The sequence below is a fragment of the Salvelinus alpinus genome, chromosome 22 (assembly GCF_045679555.1).
Source record: "Salvelinus alpinus chromosome 22, SLU_Salpinus.1, whole genome shotgun sequence".
Classification (NCBI taxonomy): Eukaryota; Metazoa; Chordata; class Actinopteri; order Salmoniformes; family Salmonidae; genus Salvelinus; species Salvelinus alpinus.
Window position 1 is genome coordinate 9,565,277 of NC_092107.1, and position 16,698 is coordinate 9,581,974.

A 16,698-nucleotide genomic window follows, 5' to 3' on the forward strand; every position below is an offset into this window, starting at 1 on the left:
TGTTTCAGTCCGAGCATAACCTGACAGTGGGGTAGGTGGGAAGGATAAATATGTCTGGTATGCCACAGTTACCGAACAGCATGTTCATTGTACTGAAACCACCGCTCATCTCTACCACACCTTAGCCAATAGGAGGAAATGAGAGACACATCCGTCAGTACCCAAGGTTTTTTTCCCCATTAACTTTCTGTCACGACCAAAGAAAGGAGTAGACTGACTTAGAGAATGGAAGGGCGATCATCAACAGGTTTCTCCGAAAATGTTAGTGAACAGCTGACTATGATACTAGGATATATCTATATAGTAAGAGAGGGCACATCTGTTAGATAATATTGCATCCGCTGTATGTTGCTGAATTTCTGTCACAGTGTGTATTGGAAAGCTACAACCAGAACCACTATGAGCTTGGATTGAACTAAACAGATACCACATACCTCCTTTAGGAAGGTCCTGAAATACTATCAACGTCACATGTTGTCTTGAAGTTCATAAACCCACAAAAGCATGATGATTTTGTGGTGTTTAATTCTGTGCCTTATTTATTGAGTAAATAACAAGGAGGTTATAGGGTAATGTACACAATGTTCAGCTCTATCAGCACTAGCACACTCTCCCCCGGTGACATATTCTGCCCCAGTTCTAGAGGCATAAATTATACATCTGGCAACACAACATCCGTGGGGAGGTCACCACTGACACCAACCAGTAGCAAGGCATGAAACATGCTGGGATATACCTAGGTAGTGTTCATTAGGGCACACACCGGAAAACGATTTAAAAATGAAAAAACGAAAATGTGCATTTCTTATGGAGGTAGTCCCACTCCTGTTTCAGTCCCTTTTCTTTCATTTGAAACCGAACGAACACGACCCAGGAATTATACCTTCAGTATTCGCACAGCCAGATAAACTGCCTAATACCCCGAATAGTAAAACGACAAGTTCATTATTGTATGCATACCAAGATGCTGTTTATTACTCCAATACAATGACACGTTATTCAAACAAGTCTGATGATTTCAGGGCGAATTATTCCACTACAATGCTGAAGTTCTTGTAAAATTGGGAGAATAGAGTAGAATACAATAGAATGGAATAGGGATATAACATTGTGACATTGAGTGTATTAGGATAAATAATCTGAGTTGACAATAGGCAATCATTCAAGGCTGCGGAATGACTGTCTGTATCCAAACTATGATCATTTCTTTGATGACATCTGAATGCACTCTTAGAAAAAAGGGTTCCAACTGGGTTCTTCGGCTGTCCCCATAGGAGAACCCTTTTTGGTTTCAGGTAGAACCCTTTTTGGTTCCAAAAGGGTTCTGCCGGGAACCACAAAGTGTTCTTCAAAGGGTTCTCCTATGGGGACAGCCAAAGCCGAAAAACACTTTTAGGTTCTAGATGGCACCTTTTTTTCCTAAGAGTGTAGTCAAGAAAAACACTTTTCACTCATTCAATGACCACTGTCAAATGATATTGACCAGAGCCCTGGAGATATATACTATATTTCTACATATTGCTCTGCTAGTGCTATTGACCACGACAAAAAACCACCTCCCTGACCTCCATAGATCCAACCTGCACGCCCACGCTGTAGTCATTTTTCAAAGTGTTGTTTCCTCTATCATAACCACATGGTTTCAGTCAAGACACCAAGACAAATCCCTCTACGGCTAAGGTTGTGGACTCCTATTCCAAGACATGCAAACGTCTGAAGTCTCCACACAAAATGGTCACATAATATGCTGTGGTAGAATGCAGGCAGCTAAACCAGTAACAGACTACATACAGTAGGTGCCACTCAGCAACATTGAAGGGCATAAAGAGAGTCCACGTGTTCGTCCGTCCACCCTATAACATTGCACAATTCTCAACCAATAAGGATTTGCACCACACAAGCACCCTATTACACCACATACAAGCAAACATGAGATAAAATAACTTTGACTGTGCAATAACCAGGAAAAATGCATGAAAAGGGAACTCCTGTCCCTTGCTTGAGAACCTCATAGTACTGACCTTAACAGAAGACCTCATGTTTCTCATCTCTCCTTCCTGCTCATATTTCACACCAGCTCCCTCTTGCCTTTCTTTTGAAGTTAGTCCCTCCAGATCCACTGTTTCTGAGGCAAAGTCAGTTCATTTTCCTTCTCTTCATTTTCTTTCTTCTTTCAGTTGTTTTGTCTAGTTGAAGCTGTCTTCCTCCCTCAGCCGTCTCTGAACACCAAAAAAAAGGGTCAAAGAACACAAAAAGAGAGAGCTGTGCAGCGAGAGAGCCTGACAGAGACAGAGAGTGTGTGGCACTAAAGTCTGCTCGGACACAGTCACCTCACCTCCCTCCTGTTCAAATGTAGAGGCTGGAACTGGTAGAGCAGAGCCAAGCCCCACTGAGCATGCCCAGAACTAAGAAGCACACTTTTAAATGAACATTACTTCCTTTCTAATCCCTGGCTTCCCCTCCATCTCTCTCTCTCTTTCTAACAATTCAATTCAATTCAGTTTATGGGCTCTATTGGCATGGGAAACATATGTTTACACTGCCAAAGCAAGTGAAATAGATAATAAACAAAAGTGAAATAAACAATAAAATATTTACAGTAAATATTACATTTACAAAAGTTCCAAAAAGATAAAGACATGTCAAATGTCATATTATGTATATATACAGTGTTGTAATGATGTGCAAATAGATAAAGTACAAAAGGGAAAATAAATAAACATAACTAACTATAAGTTGTATTTACAATGGTGTTTGTTCTTCACTGGTCGCCCTTTTCTCGTGGCAACAGGTCACAAATCTTGCTGCTCTGTTGCACACTGTGGTATTTCACCCAATAGATATGGGAGTTTATCAAAATTGGATGTATTTTTGAATTCTTTGTGGGTCTGTGTAATCTGAGGGAAACTATCTCTCTCTTTGTGTTTCTCTCTCTCTATCTCCCTCCCTCCTCATGCCTGTCTCTCAGTTGAACAGGAATCAGGAATGCTACTCTCATACCAAAGTCAAGCGATTTGCCTTACCCACCAAGGAACATACCCACCTCTCTGGATCAACAAGCATAGCCCTCCTCTGACAGACAGACAGTGGAAACAGTATTTTAGTAATATTGGAGCAAGACGTGCTCTACTTACTGGAACTCATAGCCTCAAGCTAATTTTCAATCCAGATCACTTGCAACAGTCTTTTCATCTCTCTGTGAAGTCTAAACAGGAATGATCGTTGATGTGAGGGTCTCTAAGACTCGAACCAGTCCAGTGTTCCATAGGTCAAGTCATAAATAAGGTCAGAATGATGTCAAATGTGACCTTTCTCATTTTCCCAACATATCTCCTCACACAGCTCCTTCCTTGTTAGTCATCACAAAAACACAATTGCTTGCAAATGCTTTCTAAAAACAGAACATTTTAAACAATCATATATCTATGTATCTCTCTCTCGCTGGTCCCTTATACCTGGGCTTGACTGATAACAACATAATCTCTTCCTATGTGTGAGCCCTCTATTTGGCATCAGACTGGTGATCCAGCAGGACTTCAGCTTACTGTTCACTGTGTCCCACACCACTACCTCACACAGATGGGTTACTTACTCCCACCACTTATCACTGTTCCCCTGAACACACATACAGACACACACAAACACCCTGGAATCAGTGCAGTGTACGTACCCACACTGGACTGATAGCAGAGGTCGGGGAAATGGAGTCATTCTGTAGAGAGTGATTACATTGCACAGTGAGAGAAGAAGCGAGCTACAATCCTGAACAGGGAGCACTAATACTGACCAGTACACATGGCACATAATGCACTAACAACAACCTAAGCATTTTTTAAACACTGAGCCACCTTAACACCATTACATAAAACAATATGTCTTCCAGAACTAAATTACTTAACTGCCTAATACAGCCGAAAGGTAGAATTATTGGTTATTCATTTAAGTTGTTTTCTTCTGAGACCATGTTATGCAGTTAGGTGCCTGTGTAATCTCAAGACTCCTCCATGCTGACCCAAGTCCGTTAATACGGGGGGGGGGGGGACAAGATGGGGAAGAGGGTCGGGGGAAGGGGGTATCAGTCAAGCCTGAGCTCCAGACGGCTGTGGACTGGTCCTAGAGATCAAAAGTCAATGAAAGGTCGTGGGAAAGCACAGGTCAATATGGTGATGTCAGGCTGGTGCTCCAACTTTCCAGGGAGCAGACAGAGAGACAGGCTAGAGGGGAGAAGGGTCCTAGCTACTAATTCATTACCCTCCCCCCTTTCATTTTTGAAGGTGTGTGTTCGAGCTGCTCGTCCCCTGCGGTTTTCTCAGAGCTGCGTCACTACTGTATGTCACAATGGGATGCCGGACTAGCGCGTCTCGGCGTCTATAGACTATGATTTACGCTTTAAGGATTGATTAGGATAGCTGGTTGGGGTATTTTGGGGCATTGTGAGGTAGTTTTGGTCATTAACAGGACCTGGGGAGAGAAGGAGGCGAATCGTCAACAAAGTGACTGAAGCTAAGACCCTGAGCCAAGAGGGCTTCAAAGATAGGGCTTGCTATGCCTATCTGAGCTCCAGGAGAGCCCCAGTAGGAGAGTGGCCAGTTCCTCTTAGCTCCATGCTGCCTCATTAGCTTTCTTTTACAGAGGTCTGGGGGCTGGAGGCCGAACATGACCTCTGACATTGTGTGCCGACAAGCTGTGCATCGAGAACAAAGCACTGTCATTAAGAGCAGCCCAGAAGGGGCTGAGCCTTACAATGTGCAGCAGTGTCAGTCTGTAATGAAATGAAATGGCCGAACACATTAGTTCACCCAAACGCACTGCTTGTCAACTCAAGTCTGGCACTGAAAAGGGAAGGCAGGCGGCAACAACATGCTGTTAATGGACCACACTTAACGTCCACCTGTTCCTGTGCAAATACATGTGTAAAGTCCATTGTTTGTTTGTTTTTGACCATCAAGTGCCTAAAACCCCATAATCATGGTAGTCCACAGTAGTATATTTCCCTCTCTTTAAATCAATAAATCAAGAACCAAGAAAAAGAATACATGTCTAAGTGGTGTGCAGAGAATCTAAAGCCAAGAGCCATTTCAATTGGATCTCAGAGCAATCTGATCTTAAGAGTTTGTGAGCCAGCCTAGTGCTTGTTGTCGAGACCGGTAGTTGACTTGAAAACATTGAGGAGAAAAACATGTTTGGCCTGTCAATGACCACTTCTACCATAAAGAGAGAAGGGGTCAAGAAAGGTTCACTAAGGTCTGCTGTGTTTTCTTTGTGGAAAGTCCCCATAGCAATAGTAAAATGAGGGAGATGGAGAGGAAATACGTTGCATTCTACTGATAATTGCTACTGTATGAGGACCTAACCTCAGAGTCCACTGTATGTATTGACAGAACAATTAATTGATATACAGCTATTGATATGTGTTATTAATGAACTGCATGTATTGATAATGCACAAACATTCCCATTAGCCACAGATCTCAAGTCAACTTCCCCAACTTACATTACATAACATTGCTGCAATATTTACTTCTGGATCAATTGTGTGCCTTATAAAATATAAAATATTATTTGTACCATTACCTTGATATAGGGCATTGTTTGTGAAAATCCAAGCTCACAGCTGTAGTATTAATGCATTATATTGCATTGCAAGACTTGACAAGAGCATGTATACTGAACAGAAATGTAAACGCAACACGCAACAATTTCTAATATTTTGCTGAGTTCCAGTTAATATAAGAAAATCTGTCAATTCATTAGGCCCTAATCTATGGATTTCACATGACCGGGCAGGGGCACAGCCATGGGTGGGCCTGGGAGGGCATAGGCCCACCCACTTCAGCTAATGAAACATGAAACCAGCACTTTACATGTTGCATTTATATTTTTGTTCAGTGTATAAGCCCATGATGTAAGGGATAATCAACACAAGACTATGCGTTCTATGGAAAATAATGAACGACGTGGAACCAACCTTCCACAGAGTTGCATTATTTTCCAGAGAGCGCAGAGAGCCACGAGTTGATTATCCCTTCTATACCATGGCTATAAATTTAACACTTTTGCCGCTATAAATGTTTACTAGATAGACAGTAGTTACCTTGGAAACTAAACAAACAGACTTGTTAGTTTAGCTAACCAAACCATCAGTCCCAGCGTGCTATTATGAAAATCGAAATTCAACAATGACAACAATGTCCTCAATTCACTATTGCTTTCAAAAGTAACTCAAAACATAGAACATGTAAGAATGAACTATAACCATCGAATTCTCACGAGCAAATATACTGTGCGTTATGGAAATAATGCACGCTCTAGAATGTCCTTCAAGCCAATCAGAAACGAGTATTCAACCATGCCATGGTATAAATGTAAATATAAACTGGTAGTTCGAGCCCTGAATGCTGCTTGACTGAAAGCCGTGGTATATCAGACAGTATACCATTGGTATGACAAAACATACATTTTTACTCTTCTAATTACGTTGGTAACCAGTTTATAATAGCAATAAGGCACCTCGGGAGTTTGTGGTATATGGTCAATATACCACGGCTAAGGGCATGTATACTGTTCTAATTACGTTGGTAAACAGTTCATAATAGCAATAAGGAACCTCGGGAGTTTGTGGTATATGGTCAATATACCACGGCTAAGGGCTGTATCCAGGCACTCCCCGTTAATTATCTCATAGTGAGCCAAGCCATTTTGAGTCATTTGAATTGTCATACAGAAATATTGTAGGCCTATTACAAAAAAAAAATTCTCACCTTTATTTAACCAGGTAGGACAGTTGGGAACAAGTTCTCATTTACAACTGCGACCTGGCCAAGATAAAGCAAAGCAGTGCAAAAACAACAACAGAGTTACAAACAAACGTACAGTCAATAACACAAAAGAAAAATAGAAAAATCTATGTACAGTGTGTGCAAACGGAGAAGAATAGGGAGGTAGGCAATAAATAGGCACTAGAGGCGAAAATAATTACAATTTAGCATTAATACTGGAGTGATAGATGTGCAGATGATGATGTACAAGTAGAGATACTGGGGTGCAAAAGAGCAAGAGGGTAAGTAATAATATGGGGATGAAGTAGACGGGTATGCTATTCACAGATTGGCTGTGTACAGGTACAGTGATCAGTAAGCTGCTCAGACAGCTGATTCTTAAAATTAGAAAGGGAGAAATAAGACTCCAGCTTCAGAGATTTCTGCAATTTGTTCCAATCATTGGCAGCAGAGAACTGGAAGGCGACCAAAGGAAGTGTTTGCTTTGGGGATGACCAGTGCAATATACCTGCTGCAGCGCATGCTACGGGTGGGTGTTGCTATAGTGACCAGTGAGCTGAGATAAGGTGGGGCTTTACCTAGCAAAGACTTATAGATGACCTGGAGTCAGTGGGTTTGGCGACGAATATGTAGTGAGGGCCAGCCAACGAGAGCATATAGGTCGCAGTGGTGGGTAGTATATGGGGCTTTGGTGATAAAACGGATGGCACTGTGATAGACTACATCCAGTTTGCTGAGTAGAGTGTTGGGGGCTATTTTGTAAATGACATCGCCGAGGTCAAGGATCGGTAGGATAGTCAGTTTTACAAGGGTATGTTTGGCGGCATGAGTGAAGGAGGCTTTGTTGCGAAATAGGAAGCCGATTCTAGATTTCATTTTGGATTGGAGATGCTTAATGTGAGTCTGGAAGGAGAGTTCACAGTCTAACCAGACACCTAGGTATTTGTAGTTGTCCACATATTCTAGGTCAGAACCGTCCAGAGTAGTGATGCTAGTAGGGCGGGAGGGTGCGGGCAGCAATCGGTTGAAGAGCATGCACTTAGTTTTACTAGCATTTAAGAGCAGTTGGAGGCCACAGAAGGAGTGTTGTATGGCGTTGAAGCTCGTTTGGAGGTTTGTTAACACAGTGTCCAAAGAAGGGTCAGATGTATACAGAATGATGTCGTCTGCGTAGAGGTGGATCAGAGATTCATCAGCAGCAAGAGTGACATCATTGATATATACAGAGAAAAGAGTCGGCCCGAGAATTGAACCCTGTGGTACCCCCATAGAGACTGCCAGAGGTCCGGACAACAGGCCCTCCGATTTGACACACTGAACTCTATCTGAGAAGTAGTTGGTGAACTAGGCGAGGCAGTCATTTGAGAAGCCAAGGCTATTGAGTCTGCCGATAAGAACGCGGTGATTGACAGAGTCAAAGCCTTGGCCAGGTCGATGAAGACGGCTGCACAGTACTGTCTTTTATCGATGGCGGTTATGATATCGTTTAGGACCTTGAGCGTGGCTGAGGTGCACCCATGACCAGCTCGGAAACCAGATTGCATAGTGGAGAAGGTACGGGGGGATTCGAAATGGTCGGTGATCTGTCAATTAACTTGGCTTTCAAAGAAAGGCAGGGCAGGATGGATATAGGTCTATAACAGTTTGGGTCTAGAGTGTCTCCCCCTTTGAAGAGGCACTTTCCAATCTTTGGGGATCTCAGACGATGGGAAAGCTTTCCAATCTTTGGGGATCTCAGATGATACGAAAGAGAGGTTGAATAGGCAAGTAATAGGGGTTGCAACAATTTCGGTGGATATCTTTAGAACGAGAGGGTCCAGATTGTCTAGCCCAGCTGATTTGCAGGGATCCAGATTTTGCAGTTCTTTCAGAACATCAGCTGTATGGATTTGGGTGAAGGAGAAGCGGGGGGGGGGGGGGGGGGCAAGTTGCTGCAGGGGGTGCTGAGGTGTTGGCCAAGGTAGGGGTAGCCAGGTGGAAAGCCAAAATGCTTATTGAAATGATCGATTATCGTAGATTTATCAGTGGTGACAGTGTTTCCTATCCTCAGTGCAGTGGGCAGCTGGGAGGAGGTGCTCTTATTCTCCATGGACTTTACAGTAGAGCAGTACACCTTAATTTAACTAGGCAAGTCAGTTAAGAACACATTCTTATTTTCAATGACGGCCTAGGAACGGTGGGTTAACTGCCTTGTTCAGGGGCAGAATGACAGATTTTTACCTTGTAAGTTTGGGGATTCAATCTTGCAACCTTACAGTTAACTAGTCCAACACTCTAACCACCTGCTTTACATTGCACTCCATGAGGAGCCTGCCTGTTACGCGAATGCAGTAAGAAGCCAAGTTAAGTTGCTAGCTAGCATTAAACTTATCTTATAAAAAACAATCAATCAATCATAAATCACTAGTTAACTACACATGGTTGATGATATTACTAGTTTATCTAGCGTGTCCTGCGTTGCATATAATCGATGCAGTGCGCATTCACGAAAAAGGACTGTCGTTGCTCCAAAGTGTACCTAACCATAAACATCAATGCCTTTTTGAAAATCAATACACAGAAGTATATATTTTTAAACCTGCATATTTAGCGAAAAGAAATCCAGGTTAGCAGGCAATATTAACCAGGTGAAATTGTGTCACTTCTCTTGCGTTCATTGCACGCAGAGTCAGGGTATATGCAACAGTTTGGGCCGCCTGGCTCGTTGCGAACTAATTTGCCAGAATTTTACGTAATTATGACATAACATTGAAGGTTGTGCAATGTAACAGGAATATTTAGACTTATGGATGTTACCCGTTAGATAAAATACGGAACGGTTCCGTATTTCACTGAAAGAATAAAGTTTTGTTTTGGAGATGATAGTTTCCGGATTCGACCATATTAATGACCTAAGGCTCGTATTTCTGTGTGTTATTATGTTATAATTAAGTCTATGATTTGATAGAGCAGTCTGACTGAGTGATGGTAGGCAGCAGCAGGCTCGTAAGCATTCATTCAAACAGCACTTTTGTGCGTTTTCCCAGCAGCTCTTCGCTGTGCTTCAAGCATTGCGCTGTTTATGACTTCAAGCCTATCAACTCCCGAGATTAGGCTGGTGTAACCGATGTGAAATGGCTAGCTAGTTAGCGGGGTGCGCGCTAATAGCATTTCAAACGTCACTCGCTCTGAGACTTGGAGTAGTTGTTTCCCTTGCTCTGCATGGGTACGCTGCTTCAAGGGTGGCTGTTGTCGATGTGTTCCTGGTTCGAGCCCAGGTAGGGGCGAGGAGAGGGACGGACGCTATTCTGTTACATTGGCAATACTAAAGTGCCTATAAGAACATCCAATAGTCAAAGGTATAAGAAATACAAATCGTATAGAGAGAAATAGTCCTATAATTCCTATAATAACTACAACCTAAAACTTCTTACCTGGGAATATTGAAGAATATGTTAAAAGGAACCACCAGCTTTCATATGTTCTCATGTTCTGAGCAAGGAACTTAAACGTTAGCTTTCTTACATGGCACATATTGCACTTTTACTTTCTTCTCCAACACTTTGTTTTTGCATTATTTAAACCAAATTGAACATGTTTCATTATTTATTTGAGGCTAAATTGATTTTATTGATGTATTATATTAAGTTAAAATAAGTGTTCATTCAGTATTGTTGTAATTGTCATTATTACAAATAAAAAATATTTTTTTAAATCGTCCGATTAATCGCTATTGGCTTTTTTGGGTCCAATAATCGGTATCGGCGTTGAAAAAGCATAATCGGTCGACCTCTACTTTTTGGAATTAGTGCTACATGAAGCAAATTTCTCTTTGAAAAAGCTAGCCTTAGCTTTCCTAACTGACTGAGTATTTTGGTTCCTGACTTCCCTGAAAAGTTGCATATCGAGGGGGCTATTCGATGCTAATGCAGAATGCCACAGGATGTTTTTGTGCTGGTCAAGGCCAGTCAAGTCTGGCGTGAACCAAGGGCTATATCTGTTCTTAGTTCTACATTTTTTGAATGGGGCATTAAGATGGAGAGGAAAGCGCTTCTGAAGAGCAACCAGGCATCCTCTACTGACGGGATGAGGTCAATATCCTTCCAGGATACCCGGGCCAGGTCGATTAGAAAGGCTTGCTTGCTGAAGTGTTTTAGGGAGCATTTGACAGTGATGCGGATTGGTCGTTTGACCGCGGACCCAGTACGCACGCAGGCAATGAAGCAGTGATCGCTGAGATCCTGGTTGAAGACAGCAGAGGTGTATTTCGAGGGCAGGTTGGTCAGGATGACATCTAAGAGGGTGCCCATGGTTATGGATTTAGGGTTGTACCTGGTAGGTTCCTTGATGATTTGTGTGAGATATAGGGTATCTAGCTTAGATTGTAGGACGGCATGTCCCAGTTTAGGTCACCTAACAGTACAAACTCTGAAGATAGATGAGGGGCGATCAATTCACATATGGTGTACAGGGCATAACTGGGGGCCGAGGGGGGTCTATAACAAGCGGCAACATTGAAAGACTTGTTTCTGGAAAGGTGGATTTTTTAAAGTAGAAGCTTGAATTGTTTGGGCACAGACCTGGATAGTATGACAGAACTCTGCAGGCTATCTCTGCAGTAGATTGCAACTCTGTCCCCTTTGGCAGTTCTATATTGTCGGAAAATGTTATAGTTAGGGATGGAAATTGCTGGATTTTTGGTGGCCTTCCTAAGCCAGGATTCAGACACGGCTAGGACATCCGGGTTGGTGGAGTGTGCTAAAGCAGTGAATAAAACAAATTTAGGGAGGAGGCTTCTAATGTTAACATGCATGAAACCAATGCTTTTACAGTTACAGAAGTCAACAAATGAGAGCGCCTGGGGAATGGGAGTGATGCTGGGGGCTGCAGGGTTAACCTCTACATCACCAGAGGAACAAAGGAGGAGTAGGATAAGAGTATGGCTAAAGGAAAAAAGAACTGTTCGTCTAGTGCGTTCGGAACAGAGAGTAAAAGGAGCAGGTTTCTGGGCGCAGAAGAATAGATTCAAGGCATAATGTACAGACAAGGGTGTGGTAGGATGTGAGTACAGTGGAGGTAAGCCTAGGCATTGAGTGACGATGAGAGAGGTTTTGTCTCTTGAGGCACCATTTAAGCTAGGTGCGGTCACCGCATGTGTGGGGGGTGGAACATAAGGGCTAGCTAAGATATATTGAGCAGCGCTGGAGGCTCTACAGTGAAATAAGACAAAAATTACGAACCAAAACAGCAATAGACAAGGCATATTGACATTAGGGAGAGGCATGTGTAGCCGAGTGAACATAGGGTCCAGTGAGTAGCTAGGCAAGCTGGAGGCACGACAATTCAGACAGCTAGCAGGCCGGGGCTAGCAGCAGGCTAGCAGATGGGCTTCAGGGGGACGTCGCAATGAGAGAGTCTGTTGAAACCCCCTCAGACCAGACCAGTCTGCAGACCAGTCCTGATGGATCGGCGGGGCTCCGTGTCGGCAGAAAAGGGTCCAAGCCAATTGGCAGAAGAGGTATTGAAGCCCAGGAATAATCTGATGGAATTCTTCGGCTAGCCGGGAGAAGGGCCTAGCTCGAAGCTAGCACCAGGCTAACTGGTGCTTGCTTCGGGACAGAAACCCCCTCAGACAGTTACGTCGGTAGACCAGTCGTGATGGATCGGTTGGGCTCCGTGTCAGCAGCAAAGGGTCCAGGCCAATTAGCAAAAAAGGTAATTGAAGCCCAGGGATTGCTTGATGGATCTCTTCGGGCTAGCCGGGAGATGGGCCTAGTTCGAGGCTAGCTCCAGGCTAACTGGTGCTTGCTTCGGGACAGAGACGTTAGACAGGAGTAGCCACTCGGATAGCAGCTAGCTAGCTGCGATGATCCGGAATAAAGGTTCAGAGCTTGCAGTAGGAATCCGGAGATGTAGTAGAGAAAAGCAGTCCGATATGCTCTGGGTAGATATCGCGCTGTGCAGGCTGGTAAGAGTTGCCCGGGCTGAGGCTGGCAGTCCAAGTAACGGTGATGACCGCTAGCAGTGGCTAACTGACTACTAGCTAGTAGCTAGTTAGCTGGCTAGCTTCAGAAGGGGGTTCCGGTTCAAAAGTGTAAAAATAGCAGATCCACACCACATTGGGTGAGGCAGGTTGCAGGAGAGTATGTTCAGTCCGTAGGTGGAAAATGAGATTTTAAAAAATTATACAAATATATACGAAGAAAAACGATATATACAAGACAATCAAAACAGATATCCCCACTGCTACGCCATCTTGGAAGAAAATAAACAGTATTATACATACAGTATTATGCCTTGTTATAAGACATTATAACAAGTTATACAACATTAATGCATACCTGCATGCTAAAATACAATTTTACAACCATAAACATGTTGTCCCCTGAAATTTGGGCCAATCAGTGTCATTTTGTAAATGCCGGATCTCTATGGCAAGACGCATCACTCACCCAAGTTTCGTCAAAATCGGGCCAGCGGTGTCTGAGATATTGCGTGTGACTAACATACGAATGAACAGAGACAGATCCATAGTACCCCTTCCGATTTCATTGTGACATACAATAACAATGTTTTACCCCTCCACCATTAAAATAGAAATAAGAAAGAAATTATGTAAAGAAAAATGACAGAGCTCTACACACGACCTCTCTGATCAGTCTCGCGAGAGAGAGAGAGAGAGAGAGAGAGCTTGGTGACAGCTTGGTGAGTACTTTGTCTCGTATGACTGCAGGATGTATCACTAACCATGATCAAAAAAAGGCAACATGTAGTCCCCCACGAATGATGCAGTGCCCCCCGTTGGCCAATCAGCATAATTTTGTAAATGATATATCTGTATGGCAAGGTGCATCATACACCCAAGTTGTCAAAATTGGGTCAGTGCTGTCTGAGATATCACGTGTGACTTATGTACAAACGGATGGACTGAGACTGATCCACAGTCCCCTCCCCGATTTCATTGTGGGGGAAAATACAAATATAGGCCTACTTACTGTACATTCTTTCCAAGATTACAGTGCATTTTGAAAGTATTCAGAACCCTTGACTTTTTCAACATTTTGTTATTTTACAGCCTTATTCTAAAATGGATTAAATAATTTTTCTTCCTCATCAATCTACACACAACACCCCATAATGACAAAGCAAAAACAGTTTTTTTGAAATATCACATTTACATAAGTATTCAGACCCTTTACTCAGTACCTTTTACTCAGTACCCGAGCTGACATGGTACAAATCGGTCGTTCTGCCCCTGAACAAGGCAGATAACCCACTGTTCCTAGGCCGTCATTAAAAATAAGAATTTGTTCTTAACTGACTTGCCTAGTTAAATGAAGGCACAATACAATACAAAATCTTTACTGAAGCACCTTTGGCAGCGATATCAGCCTCAAGTCTTATTGGGTATGACAGTACAAATCTTGGCACACCTGTACTTCGGGAGTTTCTCCCATTCTTCTCTGAAGATCCTTTCAAGCTATGTCAGGTTGGATGGGGAGCGTCACAGTCTGGCCACAGCTATTTTCAGGTCTCTCCAGAGATGTTCGATCGGGTTCACATCCGGACTTTGGCTGGGCCACTCAAGGACATTTAGAGATTTGTCCCAAAGCCACTCCTACATTGTCTTGGCTGTGTGCTTAGGGTAGTTGTCCTGTTGGAAGGTGAACCTTCGCCCCAGTCTGAGGTCCTGAGTGATCTAGAGCAGGTTTTCAACAAGGATCTTTGTACTTTGCTCCGTTCATCTTTCCCTTGATCCTGACTAGTCTCCCAGTCCCTGCCCCTGAAAAACATCCCCTGCTGCCACCACCATGCTTCACCATAAGGATGGTGTCAGGTTTCCTCCAGACATGATGCTTGGCATTCAGGCCAAAGAGTTCAATCTTGGTTTGATCAGAACAGAGAATCTTGTTTCTTATGGTCTGAGAGTCCTTTAGGTGCCTTTTGGCAAACTCCAAGCGGGCTGTCATGTGCATTTTACTGAGGAGTGGCTTCAGTCTGGCCATTCTACCATAAAGGCTGATTGATGGAGTGCTGCAGAGATGGTTGTCCTTCTGGAAGGTTCTCCCATCTCCACAGAGGACCTCTGGAGCTCTGTCAGAGTGACCATCAAGTTCATGGTCACCTCCCTGACCAATGCCCTTCTCCCCCGATTGCTCAGTTTGGCCAGGCAGCCAGCTCTAGGAAGAGTCTTGGTGGTTCCAAACTTCTTCCATTTAAGAATGATGGAGGCCACTGTTCTTGGAGACCTTCAATGCTGCAGAAATGTTTTGGTACCCTTCCCCAGATTTGTGCCTCGACACAATGCTGCCTCAAAGCTCTATGGACAATCCCTTCGACCTCATGACTTGCTTTTGCTCTGACATGCACTGTCAACTGTGGAGCCTTATATAGACAGGTGTGTGCCTTTCCAAATCATGTCCAATCAATTGAATTTACCACAGGTGGACTCTATCAACTGTAGAAACATCTCAAGGATGATCAATGGAAACAGGATGCACCTGAGCTCAATTTCGAGTCTCATAGCAGTGTCTGAATATTTATGTAAATAAGGTATTTCTGTTGTTTTTTTTTTTATATACATTTGCAAAAAAAATCTAAAAACCTGTTTTCGCTTTGTCATTATGGGTTATTGTGTGTCGATTAATTAGGAAAACGTAACAAAATAAATGTTTTTTTGTAATTTTGCATTTTGTAATTTTGCAGTATAACTGAAGTTACAGTGCAGTTATTCTGCAATTACTGGTCCAAAAAAGTTGCCTCCAGTAACTTCACTTTTACTCCTGTTTAAAAACGGACATCTTTTTTTATAAGGGTAACAACAACATGCACAGTTGTGCAAATGCAATGACATAAATTACCATGAAATAACAGTTCAAAGATAATCAAAACATAAACCTTTATCAGAGCCAATTGAACAGCGTTCTCAACAGTAGGTCCTAAAGTCCAAGACAGCCGACAACATAGTTCGGGCCAGAGCAACCAACAACACTGACTGGATTGTTGAGGGCAGCCAGCTCGCCTAGAGGGGTTGGAGCGTCATGCCTACCTCACAAGATGGCTCTCCAGTGACCCCCACTGGATTCAAATTGCACATAATGTCACAGGCATTTCGGTTTCAGATTTTCTATCACTCATTTGTCGAACGTCCATGCCTGATCATTTATCGATGTCATCGACAGTGAAAGCCACAAAGTTAATTCTAGGAAAAACTAGAAATATAAATTATAACCTCACACCCCTCACTGCATTAGAATATCTGCATATACAACCAGTCTCTCCACTGATGCAGTCAGCACCCAAACATTTGCAGAAAGTCAATTCAATAAGAGGGGGCCTTATGTCAAATGTATCAATGAAGTACTTACTGTATGTAAAGTGTACACCTTATTATTGTCAAAAGACCCCTTTCATCTTGAAACCCATATATTTTGCAAATATGAACTTTCCTGGAAACAATCAGAACGTTGAGACACAAAAAGTCGAAATCATGCTGAAATTACCTCTTGATTATATTTGCCATAGCCACCTGAATTCAAAAGATATGGGCAGACAATAAACATAGAACAAGATTTCGACCTACATTTTTGCGTTAATTGCCTGATTACTGAAACTTTAATTGATTAATAATTAGGCCATTTTTATTATCATTATTATATTACCATTACAGCCAATAATAATCAAATAGGCCTATAAATCAAGAATGGTATAGCATTACCTACCTGGTAATATAGCCTATCGCTTAGCCTACGCGTCAAGTGCAGCGCATAGTTTGGTCCTCTTTTGGTCCCAAATTTTGTCAGAGAATGGTCAGGAGATATTCTTTGGTCACTTGTTATGGTAGACTAGTCTACAACTGAGTTTGCCAGCATCACTGATGCAGGCTAGCCTTTATACTGCTTGAAAAACGAAGTCCACTTTTATAGCCTATCCTAAGGCTC

General features: G+C 42.8%; 1 long non-coding RNA gene across 2 annotated transcripts in view; it reads right to left on the bottom strand.

Annotated features, from left to right (window-relative positions):
• Nucleotides 1–2,324, bottom strand: part of LOC139548958 (uncharacterized) — a 61,782-nt gene extending 59,458 nt beyond the window's left edge. For both annotated transcript variants that reach the window (XR_011669800.1, XR_011669799.1), the window contains exon 1: nucleotides 2,022–2,324. This is a non-coding gene — a long non-coding RNA (uncharacterized lncRNA). The remainder of the gene's footprint in view (nucleotides 1–2,021) is intronic.
• Between the last annotated feature and the right edge of the window lie 14,374 nt (nucleotides 2,325–16,698).